The 27,895-nt window shown below is 34.6% G+C and overlaps 1 long non-coding RNA gene across 1 annotated transcript; it reads right to left on the bottom strand.

The window, feature by feature from the left end:
• Nucleotides 1-9: 9 nt before the first annotated feature.
• Nucleotides 10-27,060, bottom strand: LOC123384883. Its single transcript, XR_006596598.1, has 4 exons — nucleotides 26,999-27,060; nucleotides 10,654-10,777; nucleotides 8,713-8,857; nucleotides 10-134 (listed from the first exon to the last, which is right to left on the bottom strand). It is a non-coding gene; the product is annotated as an uncharacterized LOC123384883 (long non-coding RNA).
• Between the last annotated feature and the right edge of the window lie 835 nt (nucleotides 27,061-27,895).

Here is a 27,895-nt window from a genome sequence, read left to right as displayed (position 1 = left end):
ATCACTTACCACATTCATAGGGAAGAAATCTTGATCAGTTGTACTGGACAGGAGAGCAAACGGGGAAACAGCAGTTCTACTCTCCGGGCCGGGGAGCAGGCGAGAGCCCAGTTCGGAGTTTTTACATCTTTTACCTGAAAAGTTGAATAAGAGGTCAATTAGAAAATCAAATAAATTAATTTAAAACAATTCTTCTTTTAAACACAAGTTATTGTAAGACAAGTCATACTTGTTTATATCACTGTTATTAGGGAAATTACTGACTTTTTTAAAAAAAAAGGAAAATAATTAAGGTGAAAATTTAAGAATTCTATCTCCAGGAAGGCTTTTTTTTTTCCTACGCTAAACATCCTGGCATGTGTTACTGGCGTTATTATTTGTAGTCATCAGTTGGTCCGGTTGGGTAATTCCATGTCTATCCCCTCAGAAATTAGATAAACACCATTTACAAAGCAGGAAATAAGCTTCACTGGACACTAATGGATCTGAGAATCCCAGGTCAAGAACCAATGCCATCCATCTGTCCTTTAAAATGTTTCATTGTCAGCTAATTCCTCTCAAGCTACAGAAACTACAAAATTTCTCATAACAGAGTTAAAATTGACATCATTACCACTTTCTTATGTTAACTCTCACATTCCAACAGAAGGGAAGAAATTCCTGCCAGTCGCCAGGAGGCAAAAGCAATAGAGGAACGTTTCTAGATCTTGTCAAACTCACTCCTACCGCCCCACCTCGGTGTGAGTTTGGGAGAAGGAGCTACTGTCATGTGACTCGAGTTTTTCTCTGTCTTCCCCCTCCCAGCCTCCCTGCGGTCCTTCCTTCCATCCTCTTCTCTGACTGCTTTCTTGTACTATATAACACACTTAGCTCTGTGTGTTTCGTTGTTTCTCTTTGAATGACCTACTGCTTATCTGCTGTTGTTCTCTCCACTTTTTGTCATAGCTGTGCCTCTTTACCCCTCTACTTTGTCTATACTGCTGTCTCTCTTTTTTCCAGTCACACTCTCTTAGTCTGTCTTTCTCTGTTAATCTCTCTCTATGCTTGTCTCTCCTTTTTGTCCATGTTGTCTCTATTTCTATTTCTGTCCATCTCTCTCTGTCTTTCTGTGTTTGTGTCTCATTTTTTTTTATCTCTCCCTACTTCTCTCTCCCTATCTGTCTCTATGTCTTTGTTTCTCTCTCTTTCTTTATGTATCTCTGCCTTTCCTATATACACTTCTCTGTGTCTTCCTCTGTCAGTCTGTCCCTTTCTCTTTGTCTTTCTTTTTCAGACCCAGCTGACTGCTAAAAAGATACATTCTAGTATTTTCCTGTCATATGGTAACATAGAAGATAGAATCTACAAGAAGGGAGCATTGTGGTTTTATTTGGGGGACAGATAATTGAAGTTTCACTCGGGACTATGCTTTATACAACATATTTGAATGAGAATGAAAATCATGCTAATTCAGCTTCATCCATATCACTCCCACATTAAGTATTCAATCAATCCCAACTTTAGAGGCAAAACACTAGTGTTTGATGTTTACCCTTAAGCTCCCAAAATTAAATGCGTGACTTGGATTTATTAGTAAGAAACTCTGCAATTTTTAATAGTTACAATCATCTGATCCTGTTAACCAAGTGGCATTAAAATAAAAACTTTAAAAAAGAAAAAGAAAAAAACAACCATCATTTGTTGTATTTGTTTTAATTAGATAAAGGTGATGATCACACATTTTACCATACCAAATGCCACAGGATTATATACTTTAAAATGATTAATTGTATGTTATATGAATTTTATCTCCATTAAAAGAAACTTAAAAAATATGACCTATTATTTGTCTACTGTTTTTTTATTCACATGTCCCTTTTCTTAAAAGTTGTATTAGCCTCCTAATGCTGATATAACAAATTACCTCAAACTTTTGGCTTAACACAATCTAAATTTGTTATGGAAGTTCTGGAAGTCAGAAGTCTAAAATGAATCTCATTGGCTTAAAACCAAAGTGTAGTCAGAGCTGTGTCGGTTCCTTCTGGAGACCAGAGGGGAGAATCTATTTCCTTGCCTTTTCCAGCCCCGTTAGGCTGCAGCATAGTCCTTGGCTCATGGCCCTTTTCCACCTTCAAAGCCAGCAATGATCAGTTAAATCTTTCTTGTAGTATGTCTCTGACTCTGATTCCCTTGCCCCTGTCTTTCATTTATAAGGACACTTGTGATTACATTGGATCAATCCAGAAAATCCAGGATAATTTCCTCATCTCAAAGTCAACAAATTAGAAAATTTAGTTCAATCTACAATGTCAGTTCCCCCTTTGTTACATAACATAACATATTCATAGGTTCCCAAGATTAGCATCCAGACTTTTTTTTAAGGGAGGGGGATTATTTTGCCTGCCACAGAAATCATCCCAGAGGCAAATAGGAAAAATAATTATACCTACCCCTCTAACTCCCAAATGTAGGCAATTGCCTGGGAACAATTAAGTTCTTTTCCATGAAGTTGACTCATTACTAGCTGATTTCTTATTCCATGATTGAATAAACTGACCATTTTCTCTTACCCTTCATAAGCCTCTACATTTCAAAATAATAATCTATCCAGAAATATGAATAAACCAAAGCAGACCTTACTGTTTCATTTTTTTTCTCCTTGCTTCTGGAGATAAGGGAAAGGAAATTCTGCCCCCTTTCCATTTTCCTCTTAGTACTCTCTCCTTCTCTCCATCTTTTCATTTTGGGGCACTAAGTATATCTCCTACTTCCAATACCTTTACTTTACTGGCATAGATTACAGAATTTTCCTTATGTTTGTGTTATCTTCATTTTCATTTATTCTATCCTTTCCTCAAAGACATAGGAAATACCTTCCTTGCTGTCCCCCATAGTCCTCAAGGAAGTATAAGATACTAATGGCCCTTAATAAATATGCCAGGGGTGCCTTGGTGGCTCAGTTGGTTGGGTGTCCACCTGGGTTTGGCTCAGCTCATGATCTCATGGTTCATGAGGTTGAGCCCTGCATCAGGCTTTGCACTGACAGTGCAAAGCCTGCCTGGGATTCTCTCTCTCTCTCTCTCTCTCTCTCTCTCTCTCTCTCTCTCAAAATAGATAAATAAATTTAATAAGTAAATAAATATGCCAAAATCCCTTTTCTTATATTTTCAAAGTTATCCAGATTTGAAAGTTTAACTAGTTAAGAATGCCATTATCTACTAAAAGGCAAACAGCATCAATAGGAGAGGAGATATTCTAGAATAAATTTAGACCACGCAATGGTTTGTTAGCTTATAATGAATGACACTAGAAAACATAGAAATATTTTGCACATTTAATGTCAAGTCAAATCCATGGTGGTTTAGTTAATTCCAAATAATATAAGTCCTTTCTAGTATAAAATTTCTAGAGCATAGAGCTGAAAGATTGTTTCCTGTGTATTTATTCGCAATAGTTTTGTCCTCATTTTCTGAAGTTTAGTTTTATCTCAAAATATTTACATTTATTTCTTTTATTGACCTCACATTCTGTTCACAGACATTCACAATATCATCAATTTTTGACAAAGGTAGTTGGTATGCTTTTTTCATGTCAGTCAACTTAGAACTCATTAGGAGGAAGGAACCAAAATATTTTTTAAGTTTATTTATTTATCTTGTGAAAGAGAGAGAGAGAGAGAGAGAGAGGCAGAGACAGAGGGAGAGAGAGAATTCACAAGCAGCTGACAACACGTAGCCCCATGCGGGGCTCAATCCTACTAAGTGTGAGATCATCACCTGAGTCAAAATCAATAATCAGCACTTAACCAACTGAGCCACCCACGGTCCCCAGAACCAAAATTCTTTTTAATTATGTTATTGAGTTCCACAGTTGCCACTGTAGCAAAGTCCTTGGGAAGATCATCTAGAATTACCTAGTAACAATGAAATGTAGATGAATGTAGATATTTGAAACAAAAGCAGATTACCAAAGTCTGTGAGACACAGAGTGAAAATATTTTTAAAAGTCTGGATGGAAGTATATTTCTAAGTATGAATTCTATTACTTACAGCAAAGTATAAATATAAACATTAAAGTCATTTGTGGTCCTACCACACAGGAAGATAGAGCCATAAGGATTTTGGTATATAGTATTTCCTTCCAGTCTTCTATATACACATTTATGTTGTAGTATTCAGTTTTTATGGTCTAATGCTTATGCTTAACATAATATCTAGGGCATTTCCAATGTCACAGAATATTATTCGCAAAGATGAATTTTTGTGGCTGCATATAAGATAGCCACATATAGGTATGCTAAAATTCATCTAACCTTTTTTTGTTGTTGTTGTTGGATGTGGTAGGTAGCACCAATTGTCAATTATAAGCAAGCATGATGTCATAGACTGAACTGTATTCCTCAAAAAATCATGTCGAAATCCTAAACCTCAGCATCTCAGAATGTAACCTTATTTGGAAATAGGGTCATTGCAGATATAATTAGGCAAGATGAAGTCATATTAGAGTAGGATGGGCCCCTAATCTGATATGACGGGTGTTCTTATAAAAAGAAACTTGGACACAGAGACATGCACACAGGGAGAACACCATGAGCATGAAGGCAGAGATTGGGCTGATGTGACTATAAGCCAAGGAATGTCAAAAATTGCCAACAAAACACCAGTAGCTAGGAGAGAGGCATGGAACACTCTCCCTCAGTCTTCAGAGGGAACCAATCATGCCTGCACTTCTGGCCTCCAAAACCTAGAGCCCACAAATTTTTGTTGTTTAAGCCACACAGGTTGTGGTGCTTAGTCACAGCAGCCTTAGGAAACTAATGAAGTAAATTTTTACATCAATCTTTTTGTGTGTATCTTTGATTATATAATTATTATAAATTCTAAGAAGTAGAAACACTACGTTAAAGAATATTTTAAAGGATATATCTATTTACAGTCCTGTCAATATAACTATTAATTGCAATCTTGCCAAATTAACAAGTGAACAATAGTATCATGTGAATTTCCATTTTTTATTGTTAGTAAGATTATTTTACATTATATTTTCTTTGTAACTTTAGTATATGGGAAAGCTACATTTTATTAGACCTATTTTGCATTTGAAGACCTACTAAATTGTCATTAATTGTAATCACTTCTCTGTTGATTCTTTTGGCTTTTTTTAGTAGCCGGTCATTTCATTTGAAAATAACAGGAATTATGAAAATAAGAGCTAAGAGCACCAAGTGCATATATTAACTCATTTAATCTTCACAGCAATCCATTGAAGCAGATAGTATTAGGATCCCCGATTTACAGATAATAACAGGCCTGGATAAAGAAATTTCCTTAAGGCCGTTTCTATGCTCAGTGGCAGAGCTGGAGTCTAGTTATCTGGCTTTAAAATACCCTACCACATGCTCACTAACCTTACTTTTCCAATAGTTACATTGCATTTTTAGTTCTTGACATTTGACAATGACAATTCCGAGAAAAATATTTTCAAATGGCTGTTAAAATGAAACACTTCTTGTTTCAAATATATATGTTACTGTGATTATTATTTCACTATTGAATATAATATTGTTTGAGATCTTTTTTTTTTTTAGAGAGAGAGAGTGCACGAATGGGGGAGGGGGCAGAGGGTGAGAGAGAGATTAAGAGAGAGAGAGAGAGAGAGAGAGAGAGAGGATCTTAAACAGGCTCCACGCTCAGCTCTGAGCCTGTCACGGGGCTCGATCCTATAACCCTGGAATCATGAACTGAGCCGAAATCAAGAGTTGGACGTTCAACCAATGGATTCACCCCGGTACCCTGAGATCATCTTTAATGTAATTTAAAAAAAATCATGTTACTAGCTTGCTGCTAAGAATCTCTTTCAGAAACAAAGTTGTGTTTTTTTTTTAACATTTATTTATATTTTTGGGATAGAGAGAGACAGACCATGAATGGGGCAGGCGCAGAGAGACAGGGAGACACAGAATCGGAAACAGGCTCCAGGCTCTGAGCCATCAGCCCAGAGCCCGACGCGGGGCTCGAACTCACGGACCGCGAGATCGTGACCTGGCTGAAGTCGGACGCTTAACCGACTGCGCCACCCAGGCGCCCCAAAGTTGTTCATTTTTAAAGAAGACTTCAATCTTTCCTCATTGACTGAGGCAGGATGAAGCAAAAGTAACTAATGACACCAAAATTTTTATTAGGAAAATATGATCGTAGTACATGTTATAATGGAAAGATTTTACATGAAATTATAAAGTTGGGGTATATATTTTTCTTACCACTGAATGAGAACATTTCTTTTTAAAGTTTCTCACACACAGAGGAAGACATTTTCTTCCAAAAAGATCTGCTAACACCACTACTAAAGCTTGCATCACATCAGAAAATGTCTTTTGGCCTGTTCAAAATAAAGGGTTTAACTTTTCAAAACTTTAAAGAACAAAATTCGTCATTTTACAAATACCCTGAGCCAGTTCTTAAGACCCAAACTTAAATTTTCAAGGTAAACCAGACTTGAAAAAGTCACTTTCCAGACTTAGGTAAATTCTTAATAAATTACAATATTACCTTATAGTAATGCAAACTAATTGACCCTCTATTGACACAGATTGCTAGTTTTCTTTTTTTTTTTAATGTTTTGTTTTCTTTATTTTTAATGTGTATTTTTGAAAGAGAGAGAGAGAGAGAGCGCGCGAAAGCGGGGGAGGGGCAGATAGAGAGGCGGACAGAGGATCCAAAGCAGGCTCCACACTGACTGCAGCAAACCTGATGCCGGGTTCAAATTCAAGAACCTGGAGATCACAACCTGAGTGAAAGTCAGGCACTCAACCGACTGGGCCACCCAGGTGCCCCTCCTTGTCCCCACTGTTAGCTGTAGGAATGTAGAGGGGGAAATGAATAGCCATTTGCCTTAGTTCTACAATTGCCATGGGATTCTATCATAGGCTTCAAATCCTCCTTCTGCTTCTTTGTTCCACTCAGTTTTTCTACCTCTGTTCAAAACTTGCTAAGGAGTGAAGACCCTATGCTGCTTTCCAAATTCTTTATCTGCCATTCCAGACCATATGTTTATGCCCACTCATTCTCTCTTGGCACACGTTACAGTCAAAAGAGAGCTCACTAGAGCTCCCGCTGACATGACTTTGTTCCTCATATTTTCTTTCCCTGGAGTATTTATCTCCTACATTTGCATATACCCAAAACCTTGTAGTATTCTAGGAACAAAATCTCCTTGACGGAAAACCTATGTTTGATTCCTGATTTGCAATCTGCCACAGTATTTAGCAGAGTGCTATGCCCACGCTGATAGCCACTCAATCACTAGACAGTAAATGAATGAGTACACAACACATATTAATGTGAGTACTTGGAAACAGGCCACGACTGCCTCCCGCTCCTGGAAAAATGAAGAACACTAAGAATGAAGCTTCTAGATTTCAAGTAAAAAAAAGTTAATTTGATGTGTTTACACTGATAGAATTATAGCAAAAATTATTTCAGTTTTTCTTATTCTTTTAATGTTGTGATACAATACACACAATATTTATAAAATAAGTTAAAATTCACTGATCCCACTTTGTAGGATCCTTTAATGGAAAAATATAGATTCAAACAGATTAAAGTTTTTATGGTTTGATCTAGTAGTTACTAAGGTATGTTCTATAATATTATTTTAATGATTTTTATATTATTCTAACAATTTAGGCCATTTACCAAAAATAAAATGAACAATAGAATATTAATTCTATATTCCTCTTCCCAGCTGTCTGCATTTGAGTTTGGATCATATCCACTTTATTATTCTCTAGTTGATGTCATTGTGGAAAAGTTATGGAAAAGGGAGAAATAATTTATAAATTAAAAAAAATAAAATCATTACAGGTGACAACACTGTGATTCCAATATAGTCCTATGGTTTATATTTAACATTGAACTGTTACCTTCATATTTTACTACAAGACGGCTAATGATTAGGACCTAAATGTGAGGATACCACAGAGACTTATTTTTCATGTGTATGACCAGATACAAAAAAAGATAAAATTGGTGACTTTACATAAATTATTGAAATTTATATCAATTAATATATATTTAAAAAGCCTTGTGATTTCAGAAGAATATTTATTATTCAAGTGTTTATTCTTTCAAATGTAAAGTATATTAAATGGCCATTAAGAATGTTTACATAACATTACAAATACACTCATAAATATTTTAATATTTCCATAAACCTCTTTAATAACAAAAATAAGAAAAATGTTCAAACTGCATTAAAAGAAAAAACAGTTGGGCACCTGGGTGGCTCAGTTAGATAAGCTCTTGATTAACTCTTGATTTCAGCTCAGGTCAAGAACTCAAGATTTGTGAGTTTGAGCCCCATATGACTCCACACTGACAGAGCAGAGCCTGCTTAAGATTCTCTCTCTCTCTCTCTCTCTCTCTCTCTCTCCCTGTCTCCCTGTCTCGCTCCTCCTCCCTCACTGGGCACACACGCTCTTCTCCTCAAGCATGCTTTCTCTCTCTCTCTCTCTCTCTCTCTCTCTCAAAATAAATAAACTTAAAAAAATACTTAAAAAAAAGAAAAAGCAGTTAAAAAATGGCATGCCGTCCAAAGTAAATGCAATTCTGGGGAATGTATGGCTGTATGTAAATACACACATGTGGTCTGTGTGTGTGTATGTGTGTGTTTGTGGGTGTGTGTTTGTGCACAGAGTCTAATGAGTAAAAGTATGAGAAAAGCTTATTTGCTTACCATTTATGTTGCTTGGATTATACAACCTGTGAAATAAACCTTTCACCAGCAAGCTTACTAAAACAAAATTCACAGGTTCATGGTGGCACAAATGGGACACGAGTCCAGCATATCCAATAAGAAAACATTCTTGATTCATGTATTCCTAGAAATTAATTGTATCGTGTTAAACTCAGTCTCTTGGTCTCAGAAATATCGAACAAATAAGAAATATCAAACAAATAAACTAATAAAGGAGATATTAGTAGAGATAATTTGTACTAACACCTTAAATTAGTGAAAACAGATTTAAATCTTACCTCTGTGACCAAGAATTGCAAAGAATATGTAAAACAAAATTCTAACATGAACTTGATCTTTGGTTGCTTGAAGGATATCAATAAATGTTGGACAACTAATAATAGCTACACAGACATATATCAAAATATCAAGTTAGATTTTAAGCAATTCTGGTAGGGTGCCTTCCAAATGTAATACCCCAAGGGACAATTAAACATTTCTATCACAAAACGTGTTATTATATCTACTTATATACTATATACAATGTATGGTATATTTTCACATTTTATATTAGGCATTGCATATTGCTTTAATATACTATTTATTATATTAGTATAATACTTTTATTATAATTAGGTATTCCATAATGTTTTATATTAAATGTGTGTGTATAACAGAAAATGGTAAAAAAAAAATTAGAGGGAGAGAGGAATAATTACAACTGCATGACAGTGAAAAGTGAACATAAGGTGTAAAAACGTTGAACCAAGAATTGTGAACATTTCAGTATCTTATATATTTTTGAGCCATTAATTATTTTTTTGAAATTTAATTTCTAAAAGGCTTTAGACTATATATATTTATAGAAAAAGTTTCTTTTTTAATATATGCAGAGCCCAGGGGTAATTAAAACAGAAAAACCATGGGCTTAATTTTCCATATGCTTGAAAGCATGAAAGTTAAAAGCATGCTTTTGTGTTGAATAAGGGTACTGTAAAATAGAATCAAATGTCACAGTGAGTTTATTTACAGTACATTGTTTTTTATTCCCCTCATCTTATGAGACTTATTATAAAATTGAGCTGAAATAATTATATTAATTAAAGTAATTTAAATAATATGAAACAGTGTCCCTTTGCTTTGGCAACTCTTTGTCATCTGTTTTGGCAATGAAGACCATAAGTCTGAGAACCAAAGATATGTTTAGAGGAAATTGACCCTTTAGTTTGCTTACATTAGACGTTAAGAGCTTATCTTAGGTAATAGAATATCATAGAAGAACACATTTCCTGGATGGACTTCTCCACATCTTCCTGCATGACTGGATATCTAAAGAGCTGATCACATAATTTTTGAATAACTTCACTTCTTGTCTCTCTAATTGCTTAATGTCGAACTTACCTATATCATATGGAATATTAGATTTCAAAAATGTTGAAAGAGTTCTTTGTTGCTTAGTATATTAATTTTAGCAAAGTTTAAAACATTTTATTTTACAAATATTAAAATGTGTTTGTTCTTTTAGTAGTATCTGTTTGAAGATCATGACTTTTAAGCGGGGCAATTTTCATCTTATTTCCCAGTGTATTTCTAGAAACCAGTCTGAACTGAGACCATTGTAGATAGTCCATTTACAATCATTGGTGCCTGGAACCAATTGGGAACTCCAAAGGTATGGTTACCTCTCCTTCATAGTATTTTTAAATTCAATAATATTTACCAAAGCAAGAATATTGTGAAGAGAGCTAATCTATTTAGCCAATGATTGCTTAAAATTTCATTAAATATAATCATATTCATATCATATATCTAGAACCCATTTTCAAATATTTTATGTAGTCTCCAAATGTTTTAGAATAGACATGGTTTATCTTGGCTCACTGAATGGATGTTCCAGATCCAGTGTATACAACTGTAACAAAAGGCATGTAGCATAAATACCTGTCAAAAGTTCAAGGCATCCAGATAAACAGAATCTTCTTTAAAACAACAGATTTAATGGCATATTACAAAGCAAGGGTTGAAGTAGTCGTTACTTCCTTTGGGTGGAAGATAGAAAAAAAATCTGAAAAACAAATTTAACATACAAATACATAGATGTATACATAGCCACTAAATGTTGACTGGATCAGACTCCCTGAAATTATGAGTAACAGGCAATGGAAGTTAGTGTCACCAAACATAGAAACTGCATTTTCATCCGGAATAAATAATTGTGAGCCTCATAGAGCTTTACATTCACTTTAATGTTTTACCTTAATATTGCAATTACCTACCATTTTCAGATTAAAAATAATGTGAAATCAAAGTCATTCAGTAAGCATTCCTTTTTGCAGAAATAAAAGCAATAGGTTAGTTAGAAAAGGAGTATTAGGTTTACATTGAAAGATTTCTAAGAAGAGAAATGAGTAGGGAATAAAATCAGAAGCAAAGCAAGAACCAGGTCATATCAAGCATTAAAAAAGCTACCGTGAGGAACTTAGATTTTAAGAGAAAGGGGAGTTGCCTGATATGGTTAATATTTATGATTGTTTTGCCTTCTCTATGAACTAATTTTAGGAGGTGATGAATGAAAGCTGAATGATCTGGTAGGAGACTTTTAAATTATTCCGGACAACATATGAATGCATCATTGAGTAAGGAATAGTGTTCTCAGGAGAGATCAGATATATGAATAAAGGATAGCTCCTGGGATTTTTTACGTTCCTACTTCAATTTTAAAATGCTATTTTGACTCACATTTCTCAGAAAAAAAAACTGAAGCCATCAGCTATAATCTCTCTTTTCCCTACCTAACCTACTTGAGGTTGTTTATGTTGTCTTGATTCTCTCTTAGGTTTTCTTCCCTTCAAAATGGACAACAGTTATAGTCTCACATTTTCCTCAAGTACTAGCTTTGCTGTACCACATAAGTTTAGCAATATAGTATTTTATTTATCAACTCTATGTGCTTTTTTAAAATTAGGCTTTCTTCTTTTGACTTTGTGATATTATGTAAAAATATTAAATAAGTATACCTCTCTAATGGCGGGACTAACAGTATCTCTAACAAATAGTTTATCTTAAAAATATATTTTATTTGGGGGCACCTGGGTCGTTCAGTCGGTTAAGCATCCATCTCTTGATTTCAGCTCAGGGCAATATCTCATGGTCTTGAAATCGAGCCCTGCGATGGGACTCTTAGGATTCTCTCTCGCCCCTCCTGTGCTCGCTCTCTCTCTCTCAAAAATAAATAATAAATACACGTTTAAAATATATTTTATCTGATATAGACATAACCACATCAGCCTTCTTTTGGTTATTTGTGCATTTTTTTTTCCTTTCAATCATTTCCTTTTCTCATGTTTTAAATATGTTCCATACAATCAAGCCTAGTTGGATATTTTGTTAATCACGTTTTTTTAAAAGTTCTTTCAGAGTCATTAAGTTTATATGCATACAATATATTTAATATAATTGATAGATTTTATTACCTAGCTACGATTTTATATTGTGCTATTTGTGTTTTACATACTTTTGTCTGCTTTCTTACTTTTCCATTGATTTAGATGTTTCTCATGTTATTTATTTTTCCTCTGTAGTTTGGACATTATACACTTAAATTCTGTTCTTTAAGTGGGTACTGACAAATTTATATAATCTGTATTTATCTTATAAAGGTCAAAAAGTGATCAATAATTTTATCCTCCCTTTGAACATTACCTCAAATAACTTCCATTTCTGAAGCATATACTATTATAATATATTTTATGTCTTTTTTTATTTCAAGGTGTTATTTGAAAATGTAAAATTGAAAATGTGGGCACATTAAAACATTTTTATTTTATCTAAATAAAAATGGTAAATGTGGATACAGTAAAACATTTTTGTAAGAAATGTTTTATAAAAATATTTACTAAAACATTTGTTGCAAAAATGTTTTATTGTACCCACTTTTACCATTTTCTAGAATCTTTCTTTTGTGTATATTTGACCACCTTTTATTTTCCTGAAATTACTTTAATTTGGCCTGAATTGTTTAGAATTTTATTTTAGTGATTGGGTGAGATGATGAACACTCCTAGTTTTTATTAGTCCAAAATTTTCCACTTTGCCCTCATTCTGGAAGAATAGTTTTGCTGTGTGTAAAAATCGAAGTTGACCCTTATTTTCTTCCAGTTAAAAAAAAAAATTTTTAATGTTTATTTATTTTTTAGAGAGACACAGTGTGAGAGAGACAGAAGGGAGGGGCAGAAAGAGAAGGAGACACAGAATCTGAAGCAGGCTCCAGGCTCTGAACTGTCAGCACAGAGCCTGATGTGGGCTGGAACTCATGAACCATGAGATCATGAACTGAGCTGAAGTCAAACGCTTAACCGACTGAGCCACCCAGGTTCCCCTATTTTCTTCCAGTTTTTAAAGGTAAATTTTTACTTATTTCTGGCTTCCATTTTTGTTTTCAGGAAGTCAGATGTCATTCTGTTATAGTAATCTCTTCATTTTTCCTCAGGGAGCTTTCAATGTATTTTGTCCTTATACAATATAGTTTATATTAAAACATATAAATTAAAACTGGTGGAACTACAAAGAGAAATAGAAAAATTTACAATAAGAGTAAGAGATTTTAACACTTTCCACTCTTAATAATTCTACCCTCAGTAATTAATAGAGGACCAAACAACAACAACTATATATATATATATACATAACAAATTTAAACTAAGAACTCTTACAGAAAAGTACAGCCAGTACCTGTAGCACACCTCATTTAATTCATGTATGGAACATATTTCTAAATAAACTCTATATTAGAAATTTTTTAGATTTACAAAGATAACATAGCATTGCTAAATACTCTGCATCTAATTTCCTCTATATTTTAAATTTGTACTGTACATTTGTTACAATTGATGAAAAAATATTGGATTATTAACTAAAGTTCATACTTTTTCAGATTTTATTAGTTTTTACCTAGTGTCCTTTCCCTGGATCCATCCAGGGTATCACTTTACATTTAGTAGACATGCGTTACTAGGTTCCTCTTGATTGTAACAGTTTTTCAGACTGGCCTTAAAAAAATTCAGTTCTCTTTGGAGAAAAGAATATTTCTAAAACTGGGACAAGAGATATAAAATGTGAGCCTACAGCATCTTATTTTGCTAGAAAGTAAAAAAGTGATCAACAATGACAGCAGCAATAACAACACAATAATGGAAGCATGGCAAAGAAATTCAGGAAGCAAGTGAAAGAGCTCCCAATGGCCAAAACTGGAGAAAGTTGAGCAATAAAAAAAGTAAAGTAGCACTGAACCATAATCTAAAGCATAAAATAAATATCTATGTGTCCATACTGGTAAAAATAAATGTTGGAAACATAAATAAATGAAGGAGAAAAGATACATTTTCTGTGCAAAAGAATTCCAAATAATTTATACAGATACTCCAACTATAAAGAGGTGAAACTGGGGCAACTGGGTGGCTCAGTCAGTTAAGCGTCTGACTCTTGATTTCAGCTCAGGTTCTGATCTCATGGTTGGTGGGTTTGAGCCCTGCATCAGGCTCTATGCTGACAGCACAGAGCTTGCTTGGGATTCTCTCTCTCTCTCTCTCTCTCTCTCTCTCTCTCTGCCCCTTCTCTGCTCCCATGCTCTCTCTCTTTCTCAAAATAAATAAATAAACTTAAAAAAAAAAGAGAGATAGAACTACCTACTCCTTAAGTGTGGGCTGTACATAGTGACTTTTTTCAAAGAGGATAATAGGGAAAGTGGAATAAAAGGTAACTTTATAGTGGAGAAATCTAACAAATACTATCTTTGCCGGATGCCCAAAATTAACATCAGTAGTGGTAAGTCATGTCAGTAGTCATACCCTTGATTTTTAATATAAGAGTGGCACATTACCTCTGTGGTCTTCCTTCAAGAAACACATAACCCTAGTCTAATCATGCGAAAAATACCAGATAAATTCCAATCAAAGCATATTCTACAAAACACCTGGGGTGTTCAGTAATCTTTGGGGCATGGGGTGGCACAGTCAGTTGAGCGTCCAACTCTTCATTTAGGCTCTGATCACAGTCCCAGGGTTGGGGTATCAAGCCCCTCATTGGCCTTCATGCTGAGTGTGGAGTCTGCTTAAGATTCTCTCTCTCTCTCTCTCTCTCTCTCTCTCTCTCTCTCTCTCTCTCAAAAATAAACTTAAAAAAATTTTAAAACAGAAAATAAACTAGAAAAATAAGAAAAATACAAAAAAACAAAAAGAAAAAGAAATTTTAAACAATGACACCTACAATGAAAGTTCTTTTTGAGCATAGTAAAACTAGACTTACTGAAGAAATTGCCTTCCATGAACCACAGAGAAGCCAAGGATCGTTATAGATGTAATGCAAGAAAAAATGTTAGTAACTCTAAGACTAAAGTATATCAACTTGGACTTTGTTAAATACCTGTTGAGAGGTACCTAATTCATAATTGGAAAGTGTGTTGACATCCCCATCATGTAAAATTATAACATTAATCAAAGCCGTATCAAACCACAAAGAAACAATATAACTAAAAAAAATAACTGCAGGTGTATCTAGTAAAATGATTGGGAAAAATTTATAAGCATCCTCCCAATGAAAAATGAATTTAGAATGAAAATGATATCATGACAGAAAAAGCTGGCCACATAAATCTTGATTGAAAGCAGAATTTAGTCTAATGTACCATGACTTGTAATACCAGAGGATGTCTGGTAATAAATAAAGAGAGAATTTTATTCATTTATTCATTCAACTGATATCCTATTCATACACTTTTGGTCTATGAATATTTTCAACAGAATATCTAAAATTAAACAATTTCAAAAAATAAATACTTAAAACTAGAATGTTAGGTGAAAAGAATGTAAATTGACCAACCAAAAGTTATTAGACAAGATAACAATAAATAAGAAGAGGATTTTCATGTTCTGAATGTCACAGTTTATTGCCATGAGACATGTCATAAGTTTGAAGGGAAAGAAATTTATGGTTAGTGTCTGCTGGAGAGGGTATTGAAGGGAACTAATTGGAGGCTAAAAGTGCCACCTCCTAAGAGATGGCAAGTCAAGAGGATTAAGTCAGATTAGGCTGACATCTATACATCCCGATGTATTAAATGCCAGATAATGGCAACGATGAACCAAAGATTCTCACCTGTAGCTGTACACCAAAATTTCATAGAACATTGTTCCTTGGCCCCAGGCAAGGACAATCAAATCAGAATTTTTAGAAATGAGACCAAGCTCCCCAGGTGACTTTAATAAACAGCTAGTGTTGAAAACGTCTATTTAATATAATAGTAATTCTTGACATCAGGTGGCAGATCAGGTAGTATGCCCAAGTCAGTACGCAATTAAAATTAAAAAAAAAAATTTTAACGTTTATTTATTTTTGAGACAGAGAGAGACAGAGCATGAACGGGGGAGGGTCAGAGAGAGAGGGAGACACAGAATCGGAAACAGGCTCCAGGCTCTGAGCCATCAGCACAGAGCCCGACGTGGGGCTGAACTCACGGACCGCGAGATCATGGCCTGAGCCGAAGTTGGAAGCTTAACCGACTGAGCCACCCAGGCGCCCCCGCAATTAAAATTTAAAAAGAAACAAATGGGTTCCTTCCCACATGACATGAGGAGATGCGATCCAGAAACAGATTGAAATACATCTTCCATTACCTGAGACCATGCTGATCAAAAAATGATTACCTCTTAAACATAATCTAGGGTCTCAAGTGGTCAATTACATGTTGGCATATATGAACGTGTTTATCCATATTCTTTTCCTTCTAGTAGTCCCATCAGTCATCCCTGGGTAACACTGCTCATGCCATTAAAATATTGTAGTACCTGTTTTTCAAAAAGTAAACTGTCATTTGTATTTTTTTAATGGAATATCATCAAAGAATAGAGCCTAAAGTAAGATAAATAGCATACTTCTTAACACTCCTCCTATATATTCAGTTTTTTGGTCACAGAGAAAAACTGAGCATTTACCTTTCCAAGTAAGTAGACAAAAGGTCTTCCTTGGAAATATATTGGAGAAGAAAATCAGGGCATGATCCAGCGGCATCACAAATCAGGGAACTCCTCCTTCTATGAAAAGCAATAGCCCAATGGTTTTTTGCTTGTTTATTTAAGTTTATTTTGAGAGAAAGCATGAGTGGGGGAGCAGCAGAGAGAAAGAATCCCAAGCAGGCTCCACACTACCAGGGCAGAGCCAGATGAGGGGCTCAAAGTCATGGCCCATGAGATCACGACCCGAGCCAAAGTCAGACGCTCAACCAACCGAGCCATCCAGGTGCCTCCCAACTTGAGTTTTACTGTCTGAAGTGCAGATTCAAAAAGGATATGGTACCAGCGTGTATGGGTTGTCCAAGCTAGGACATAAGTAATAATTTTTTGCCTTTCCACCTCTAGCTAACTAAATTTAAGGTAGAAAAACAAAGCATGGTAATGAGATATCCATTTTCAAATCCGCAAGAGCTTTATGAGTGATTCTCTTGAAGCTAAATGAAGAAGTCTGACTCATTCCATGTTAAACTTCTATTTAAATAAGTTCTAATGGTGTTAACTACCCTGCTTGGGTCCAGCTGTATCCAGTAAATCCTTTCCTTTTTCGGTTCCTTTTCATATTTCTTTGCATCTGCCCTCTCAATGACTACTTTATTTTTGAAGCAGCCAAATTCTTCAGGTTCCAAATCCTTGAAAATAAAGAACCACAAATGCCAAGGAAAATGAAGTCATCATCTTTCTAAAGTTTTCCATTTATGCTACTATGAAGTAAATCTCTCAAGCAGTCAATTCCCACCCATATTCAGTTAACTGCATATAGGCTAACAGGTCTGTTCTCTAAGTAATGGTTGCATATGATTCTGCTTTCATTAGAACCTACCAACATACAATATTTTTTAATATTGCAGTTAGCTTTAGAGATAAATTAAAGTTCCTAAAATGTTCACTTTAAAACTATATGTGGCAAGACACTATTGTAACCACTTTACAAACAACTCAGTTAATCTTTATAATAACTCTATACAATAGATATTATTATCTTTATTGGCAGGGAAAAATGCATATATAGAAAATATAACTAATTCGCCCAGTTCTAGAGTTTATCCTCTTAACAATGAAATGTGCTGTTCTTATCTAATCCAGAAGATATACCATTCACCAATATGTTTATTCCTGATGGACTGGCATAGACAAAGAACTAGAAATGTCAGCCATAGAATATATCTATACACACACCTGCATTCTTGGCCGTTCTGGCCAAAGGTATACCATAGCATCATAAAGCAATATGGTTTCCCAAGAAGAAAATCAAGGGTCTAAAGGTATTCCATATTTCTCTACCTAAAAGCTATAAAATAGAAAATTATTAATGTTACATCCCATATGCAGATTTTTAACAAACTGGATACTTACTTCCAAATTGGTTTCTACTTACATGGTTGAGTGTAAGTGCAGCACATGGGTGATAGTGTTCAAAGAGAAAGTTCCTATCCTTTAGGGAACACATCATTGTATTGTTCTTTATAATATATTGCAAAGAGAGGACTGAAATGACTGCTAAGACCTATTTGCTTTCGAAGCAATGATGTAATTACGATATTACAACTACCAGAAGTCCTAGAGAGAGCAATGCATGAACCCATTGTCAATAAAACACTAGAACCAGTGCTGTGCAGAGGGAAGAAACTTGAAAGAGGATTCAGTGAACTCTGCTGCATGTATGTGCTCCACTTTTCCTCCTGGTCTTAATTTTCAATTATAATCTACAACTTCTTTTTCAGTTCCTGGTATTTAATTATTATTTTCTAATTTATTTCTCTATGTATTATTGTAAAGCATGCCTCTGTGAAATATAATCTATGTATAGTCATACAGTTATTTATTTAAGAACATTAGGTATTACTATTAATATTAATGTTATATCATCTCCTTATCTTTGAGAATATTACCAGGCCACAGAAAGAATATGTGTCCTCTTTTGACCCTTGTCCATTTTGTTAAAATTTAAGAAGCTGATATTCCATATGTCTCTATTAATATTGCACTTGAATTTTTTAAGTACTACCTAACGTGCTATTTTTTAAATTTATGCATGTATTTTTTTTACTTATTCTACATCTTGCTTAATCACTATGCTCTTAAAATTTAAGCTCCATGAAACAAAGAATCTGTTTCCTATTGTCTCCAGGGACTAGAATGGGTCTGGCACATTCTAGGTACTTTAATATTTGTCAAGTAAAAACATGAATGTTACATAGGGATTTTCAGCTTTTCATTGGAAAATAGCCAGAAAACTATGATTTGTATACTACTTCAGACAATCCTCATGGAAATAGTCATACGTGTATAAGATATAGCAACATTCATTCATTTAGTAGTAAAATATTCAGAGTACATATAAAATATAAGACACCATGATATAGATAAATATATATACTTAATATATAAATAATATTGCCTATTTACTTATATATTTAAAATGTCAGATATTTTTCAAAAAAAAATAAAGCATATAAAAAACACAATAGGCAGTAGAAAATGTCATAATATAGGATATACTATGGCCCTTGAGCTGAAAGAATCAAGGTGGCAGGCATTTGAGCTGTGCCTCTAGACTATGTCATTGAAATAATGAAAACATAGAGTCTGCTCACATGTGGAGGAAAAGTCACTCCAGATAAACAGATTGAAAAGCAAAGGCAAGATGTAGAAGAACAATGAATAATCCACACATCAAGAAAACACATGAGAAAGGACGTTCTTGTAGTATGAAGCAGGAATGACAGCATAGCTCTAGGCCACAAATGAAATAAGGGATTTCAAAGCAACCATTTCTCAACATGCCAAAACCTCCCTCCAGACAGGTTTTTTACTTTAATTTTGTTCTTATAGAATAAGGTGTGAAACATCCTTGTTACATTATTCTTAACCACATGAAATTTTGCAGTAGCCACATTTTTTTCTAAATAGATAATCTTTGGAAAGAGCTTAATCTTCAACTTGAATAGGTTCACCATTAGCTGTGTGGACTTCAACATGTTACTTAATCTCCTAGAATTAATTTATTATTTTATTTCCTCTGTAAATTAAAATAAAATTGATTTCCTTTCAGAGGTTAAGTAAAGACCAAATTGTTTTAAATGTATAAAATACTCTAATCTGTCACAAGCACATAGAATGTGCTCAGTAATTCTGAGCTCTTCTCCCAGGTTACGATAGTCATACCCAGTTTAACTCTGTACAATGGCTTTTCTATTCTTTTTCTTTGTTGTTTCATCAAACACAAAATGTATGATGAGTTAGAATTTTCCCCTGTGTTCTCAATGTTTTGCCAGTATCTTTTAATTAACACCAACTGCCTAGTTATAACAGCAGAAAAAGATAGGTATTGTCACAGAAAAACAAATCTAGGATACCATTTGTTTGCTAAGAAACATTATTAAAAAGTGATTTTTTTAAATAGTTTTTTTTTAAGTAGGCTCTGTGCACAGTGTGGGGCTTGAACTCACAACCCCAAGATCAAGAGTCGCATGTGCTACTGAGTCAGCCAGGTGCCCCTAAAAGGTGATTTTAAAAGAATAGAATCTCCTCTAATTTTGAACACATTAAAAACTGTATTTGTGTTCACACAGTTTAATCAGTTGTTACTTTTTATATCAAGAACTGATACTTTGAAATTCCTTAAGAAATGCATTGACTAAATATAGTGGGTATATCCATTTCCACTGTACATGTTGTCTCATTTTGAAAACATTTGTTGATGTTTTGCATAGAAGAATAGTGTGCAAAGGGTGGTTCTAAACTAAGTGCCTTTTGCTGCTTTCTGAGAACCTAAGTATCAAAGTATCTCACACAAAGTTCGGGAGGAATCAGGTTAAGTATGGAAACCACATCTAATCCAAGGGTGAGAGAAAATGCTTTCTAGTCAAACAACCAAATTTAAGGAAAATAAGTCTTTTTTTAATTTAAAGTTTAGTTAGCTAACATACAGTCCAATATTGGTTTCAGGATATCACTCACCATCAGGGAAAACAAGTCTTGAAGAGAGGTTTGTTTTGGTTTGGTTTTAGAGATTATTTTAAATAATTCATGACTGGATACAATTAAATGTCTATTAATAGTGATAAAAATGAATGTAAAACTCAGGCTTACTCAGTGAGATGTTTAGGATGACTGATACTAACAGAGAGTGCCAGGGAGGGACACCAAATCATAACAAGAAGACGTGCCTAAACTTCTACTCCAATTTCTGCCCCCAGACGGTGAAACTGACAACGTGGTTAAATTGAGTCAACATAAAATCAGTTACAATTTCTTCCAAAATGTGCTACCAGAATTTATTACTCCTTCTCTCTCCACATTCAATACTTCATTCACCCACTGACAAAGCTGGTCAAAGAATCCTACATGATTTTGAGAAGAATTAACGTGGATTTGAGACTTTACCAATAATATATTGAGAAATGACTTGCTGTATCATGCATTATGACAGCTAAACTACTATTACCTGCCAGGGTAATAACATTTATAAATGAGAACAAAAGCCACACATTTTGTAACTTTTATTTACAAATGAAATAGTGGCTAAATTATAGATTGTCATAAAAAGAAAATAATATGAAAAAATACTCTACAAAATAAAACATTTACTCTTTCTGAGTAAATACAGACAAAATGAAAAACTGAAACATAGGCTGAAATATCCCACTGAAACACAGACAAAAATGATTATAAAATAAATTCATTTGAAATCAATTAACTACTCCAGGCCTTAGTCTGCAAATGTACCTAGAGCATTCATTCTATACTAGTCAGAAATCTAGAGGAAAGCCTGAGCCCTGTGACTATAAATAAAGGCAAGATAAGTGAAATGATTCATTGTAAGTTTGCCACAGTGATATGTACAATTAGTAGTAACATGTGAACATAGGAACGACTTTATGAGACTTGATTTTAAATAATATCTGCAAAAATTCGCAACTAATAATAAAGTTTGATTTAGCAAAATTAGATCCTTATGTATGTTATGCTCTACATAGAGCATAGTAGAATAAGAAAAAGAAAAGAAAAACAACTCAGCTTCAAAAATCCTATGTGTATGCTTTATTTCTGATTTTTACTATGAAAAATCAAGGTCACTATGAAACAGGAACAGTGGAGAAGTAAAGAGAAGATTTCAAAGGACTTTTCTTCAAAATAGGAAGAAAAAAGAAAGAGAAAAGCATGTAAGGACACCAAAAATATATTGATAACAAAGTGATTTTAGTGAAGTGCAACAATCATGAGTGTGTTTGCCATGCCGGAGAATGATAAATCAGAGACAAATAGAGAATTTATAATGATGAATTGAGAACTTGGTAAGAATCAGTCACTAGTGTTTTAACCACCAAAGACATAAAAGCCTTAAAATAACTCTATATAAACATTTCGTAGTTTTTAAATTCATCGTAATGTTTGAGAACACTTAACCTCATCTTTTTACATGTAGAGAGAGCTCTGTATCTCTGTGCAGCAATGTGACAGAGCATTTAAAGCACAGAAATGGAAGCAGGCTGCCTGCTTTCTACCCATGGCTCTGTCACTTAACATTGTATGAGTTTGGGAAAGTTCATCTCTCTTTGCCTCAATTCAGTAGGTAAAATAACACTACTTACATCACAGGATTTTTCTGAAAAGTCAATAGCTTTATAGCTGGAAATTGTTTAGAACAACTGCCCATAGTAAACATTAAAATAGCAATAGATGTTATAATTTTATGTATAGCGATCTGTCCAATGTAATTATTCATATCTAAGATTGATACCAATTTCGTATTCTTTTTTAATCTTTGCTTTATTATAAAATATAACATTCAATAAACTGTAGAAAATATAGACTCTTGTATTAACAAAGTGATATTCAGATTAACAAAGCAACATGCCCATAAATCAAGATAAATGTTCCCAGCACCTCAGAAATCTATATTATAATAGCCCCCTTCTTTGAAATTTGTGTTGCTTTAAAAAAATTATGTCTCGGGCCGCCTGGGTGGCTCAGTAGGTTGAGCGTCCAACTTCGGCTCAGGTCATGATCTCACAGCTTGTGGGTTCAAGCCCTGCGTCAGGCTCGGTGCTGACAGCTCGGAGCCCAGAGCCTGCTTCGGATTCTGTGTCTCCCTCTCTCTCGCTGCCCCTAACCCACTCGCATCCTATCTCTGCCTCTCTCAAAAATAAATAAACTTTAAAAAAAATTATGTCTCCTTTTTCATTATATTTCTCTCCATATACGTGTATGTGTGTGTATGCAGAAAAAAACCACAAGTTGATTTTGCCAGTTTTGTAAGTTTCTATAATTGGAATTGCATAGCATGTGTTCTTTTGTGTCTAGCTTCCTTTGCTCAATATAATGTTACAATTATTCTGTGTTGTTGGGGCGACTGAGTGGCTCAGTTGGCTAAGACTCTGACTCTTGATTTCAGCTCAGGTCATGATCGCTGGGTAGTGGGATCCCAGGCCCACGTTGGGCCCCGTGCTGAGCATGCAGCCTGCTTAAGATTCTCTCCCTCTCCCTGTGCCTCTTTTCCCCACTTGTTCTCTCTCTCTTTCTTTCTAAAAAATAAATAATTCAGGGGCGCTTGGGTGGCTCAGTCGGTTAAGTGTCCGACTTCAGCTCAGGTCACGATCTCATGGTCGGTGAGTTCGAGCCCTGCGTCGGGCTCTGTGCTGACGGCTCAGAGCCTGGAGCCTGTTTCCGATTCTGTGTCTCCCTCTCTCTCTGCCCCTCCCCCGTTCATGCTCTGTCTCTCTCTGTCTCAAAAATAAATAAAAACGTTAAAAACAAATTAAAATAAATAATTAAATAGATAAATAATTCATTAATTAAAACCACAATTATTCTATGCTGTGCTAATTTAATTGTCTTACTCGTCTCATTTTTGAAGATCCTAAATCTTATTGTTCTGGTCCTAGGGTACATAATCAGAACTGGAATTCCTTGTTCATCAAATATCGCCATCTTCATCAGACTTTGTCAGAACGGTTTCCAAAGCAGCGCCCGCCGGCAGCGTAGGAGCTTTCCTGCTGCTTGCCTTCCTCTGTAACACCCGATGCTGTCAGATTCTAATTTTTACTGATCTGGTGGAGGTATCTCATTGTAATTTTAATTTGTATTTCAGGAGAATTCCTTTTCAGGAATGTATTGGACACTTGGAAATCTTTTGTGAGTAACTTTTCCCTTCATAATTTGAAGGAAATTTTTATATACTTTGAATGAGAGTTCTTGGGCCGTTATAAGTTACAAATACCTTCCACTCGGTGCCTTGTCATTTCATGATCTCAATGAAATATTTTGATGAATAAAAATTCTGAATTCTAATACAGTCAAATTGGCTAACCTATTTTTCATAGTTTGTGCTTTACAGGTCTTGTTTAAGAGATCTTTCCTGGGGCGCCTGGGTGGCTCAGCGGGTTAAGAGTCCAACTCTTGATATAGGCGCAGGTCATGATCTCACGGTTTGTGAGATGGAGCTCCTATGTCAGGCTCTGCACTGACAACACAGAATCTGCTTGGGATTCTCTCTCCCTCTCTTTCTGTCTCTCTGCCCCTCCCCCATGATCTCTTTCAAAAACAAAGAGATCTTTACTCCTAAGAAGTGAAGATATTCTCTTCAGATATTATATTCTAATTTTTTTTAATGCTTTTTTTTTAAGAAAGAGAAAAGAGTGGGGGTGGGGAGTGGCAGAGAGAAAGGGCGACACAGAATCTGAAGCAGGTTCCAGGCTCTGAGCTGTTAGCACAGAAAGCAACGCAGGGCTCAAATCACAAACAGTGAGATCATAACCTGAGCTAAAGTTGGATGCGTAACCAACTGAGCCACCCAGGTACCCCAGATATTGTATTCTAAAGTTTCATTCACTTATTTTTCACATTTATGCTTTTCAACCATGTAGGTTTGATTTTTGTATATGATGTGAAGAAGTGATCTAATTTTATTTATTTTTCATATGGATTCCCAATTTTTCCAATACTGTTTGCAATGTCACTTTTGTCTTAAATAAAATGTGTGTGGTTCTGTTTCTGGGTTCTCTGGCTCATTTTGTCTATATGTTTATCTCTGGTTTCAGTAGACACTGTCTTGATTATCACAGGTCTATAATAAATCCTGATACCTGATAGAGCAAGTTTGTTCAACCTGATCTTCTTTTTCAAAGAGTATCTTCGCTACTTTGGTTCTTTTGTGTTTTTAGGTAAATTTCAGAATCAGGTAATCAACTTCTCCCTCCCATCGGGCCTACCCACCCCCACCCACAACATGGAAAGACAAGGGAAAAAAATGTGGAAGATTTTGTTATTGTACTGAATCTATACAACAATTTGGGGGCCTAATAATATGTGTGTCTAAACTCAGCTAAAAATTCAGGCAACTATAATCATAATATTGAATTTTCCAATAGAAAAACATGGACTATTCCTCTCTGTATCTGTATTTAAATACTTTTATTCTTTTTAAAAATATATATATTTAAATATCACTTGGTAAAGTTTAAAGATGTCTTTATAAAAGGCTTGCACATGTTTTTAAAGATTTATTCAGACTACTTCATATATTTTATGCTATTATAAGTACTACTGAGAATGCTTGCTTATCTCATTGCCTCAACATGTATTGCCACCATGAAAATCCCTTATTAATTTGAACTGCACAGGATGAAAAATATAAGACTAATTCTTGACCTAATGCAACTATGCTAGAAATACAAAATCAAAAGATAGTTTAAAGAAAAAAGTAACTTTGGAAATTAGGAAATATAGTTCTTAAATACACAGTGGACCAAAAATAAATCATGATGGAAATTAAAAGACATTTTAAACTGAATGATTAAAAAACTAAATACTTCAAGTGTGGCTAATGCAGTAGTTGAAGATTAATAGATAACCTTCAACACCTGTATTAGAAAAGAACTAAGAAGTAATATTCAAATTACATATCATCTTTCTAAATTTGCAACCTGCCTATTTGTTTACTTGTTTAGTCTATTTTTTGTTTGTTTGCTTCTTTCTATTTTGTTTTTTTTTTAATTACTTCCTAATAGAATTAATCAAACTAATGCAGACTGAGAGTATGATGCATTTTAAACCAACAAACAGAAAAAACATGTCTAATTATAGCTGGTAATAAGTAAATATCAATATACCTGGTAATACACCTGATAATAAGTAAAGAGGAAAGTATCCCTTAAAAGATAGCCAGTTCAGTACGATAAAAGTTCTCTAGCTGAAAGAAAGAAAAAAAATTATATTTGCTAATTGGTCATTGGTGTGTCCACTGATTTCTGGGATCCTTTTTTTCTGCTCCTGTTACTCTTAATCTAGAATTTTCTCCCCCGCCCCAATTCCCAACTGCTTCCAGACTTACCTTTTACCACCAGTATATAGAGACAGTCCCTCCATAATTAAATTAATATTTATTTTAATTGCCATCCATAGGAATGCCATCTTTATTTAAATATATAAGCTACAGGGGCGCCTGGGTGGCTCAGTTGGTTAAGCGACCGACTTCAGCTCAGGTCATGATCTCATGGTCCGTGAGTTTGAGCCCTACGTCGGGCTCTGGGCTGACAGCTCAGAGCCTGGAGCCTGTTTCAGATTCTGTGTCTCCCTCTCTCTCTGACCCTCCCCCGTTCATGCTCTGTCTCTCCCTGTCTCAAAAATAAATAAACATTAAAAAAAAATTTTTTTTAAGTTTAAAAAAATATATAAGCTACATATTTTTATATACAAAAAAAATCTTTAGCTGAGGTAATGGCATTGAAAGGTAGCATACCCCATAAAATATGACGTATCTCATTCTTTTTGCCAGTTTTGTTTACTCTTGTGATAACAAGAGTATTTCCAAAACTGAGGCACTGTCACCAATAGCTGTTTTTAAAGAATAGAGAAACATTGGTTTGTTTTAAAAAAAATCAAAAATAAAAAACTTAAGTTTTCTAAACATTTAAACATTTAAACATTAATAAAATACTTTAGACAGAACATGCATATTGACATTTCCATTAAAACAACCATCTCCTTTGTGAGAAAATGTAATGAATTTGTGTAATAGATGCATGTTGCCACTGATACATTCAAAAGGAGTTAAGCTTATTTCATTAAGAAATATTCTTGTACACAGGACATTGGGAATATGAGATCATCACAATTTGAAACTGTCACCATTTAGAGGAAGCTGCTTACTCATGTTGAAACGTCAGATAAGAAAAGCATTCTACTTTGTATAGAAAATATAATTATTTGAAAGGTACCTGGGTGGCTCACTCAGTCTGTTAAGGATCCAGCTCTGGCTCAGGTCATGATCTCACTGTTCGTGGGTTCAAGTCCCGCATCAGGCTCTGTGCTGACAGCTCTGTGTTTCTCTCTTGGTCTGCCCCTGCCACACTCACATTCTCTCTGTCTCTCTCTTTCTCTCTCTCTCTCTCTCAAAAAGAAATAAAACATTAAAAGAAAATATAATTATTTGAAAGTTGACCAAATTATTAAGAAAAATCTTATAATTAATCCATTCAAATATAATTGTCAGGGTGATTGTGAATTTAATTCATCCCTGTAGTAAAGCCTTTAAGTGTATAATGGAGTGCCATAATATGTGTTATTATCCATTACATGTACATGTCTGTGATGTACCTGACAACTCAAGGTGTCATGACACTAATCTCTTGTAGAAACTCCACACACCACTAATGCTTTGCGTAGCCCTTTGGTAAATAAATTACAGACAGTTTCTACCACTTGATTAACAAGAGCCTGAAGTCCTAAAATATACAATCTGCTCTTCAATAATTATTGACAAGACTGCAAAACATTGCTTAAAGTGAACTAATGTCTGGGACAATTTTCATGCAAAAAAAAGTGCAGTACTAAGTTTATATAACTCTTTCCTAATAAAAGAATTACAGTTGACCTTTGCACAACATAGGTTTGTGCAGGTCCACTTATAGGCAGAGTTTTTTTTTTCAGTAAATACAGTGCCATATTGTAAATGTGCGACCTTTTCCTCATGATTTTCTTAATAACACTTTTCTCTCTAGCTTACTTTATTATAGGAATATAGTATTTAATAAGTTTAATATACAAAATATGTGTTAATCAATGGTTTATGTTATCTGTCAGCATTATGCTATCAGCAGTTAAGGTTTGGGGAG

Source organism: Felis catus, chromosome B1 (assembly GCF_018350175.1).
Source record: "Felis catus isolate Fca126 chromosome B1, F.catus_Fca126_mat1.0, whole genome shotgun sequence".
In the NCBI taxonomy this organism is placed as follows: Eukaryota; Metazoa; Chordata; class Mammalia; order Carnivora; family Felidae; genus Felis; species Felis catus.
The sequence above is the reverse complement of the archived record's forward strand: the minus strand, read 5'-3'. Positions and strand labels throughout refer to the sequence as shown.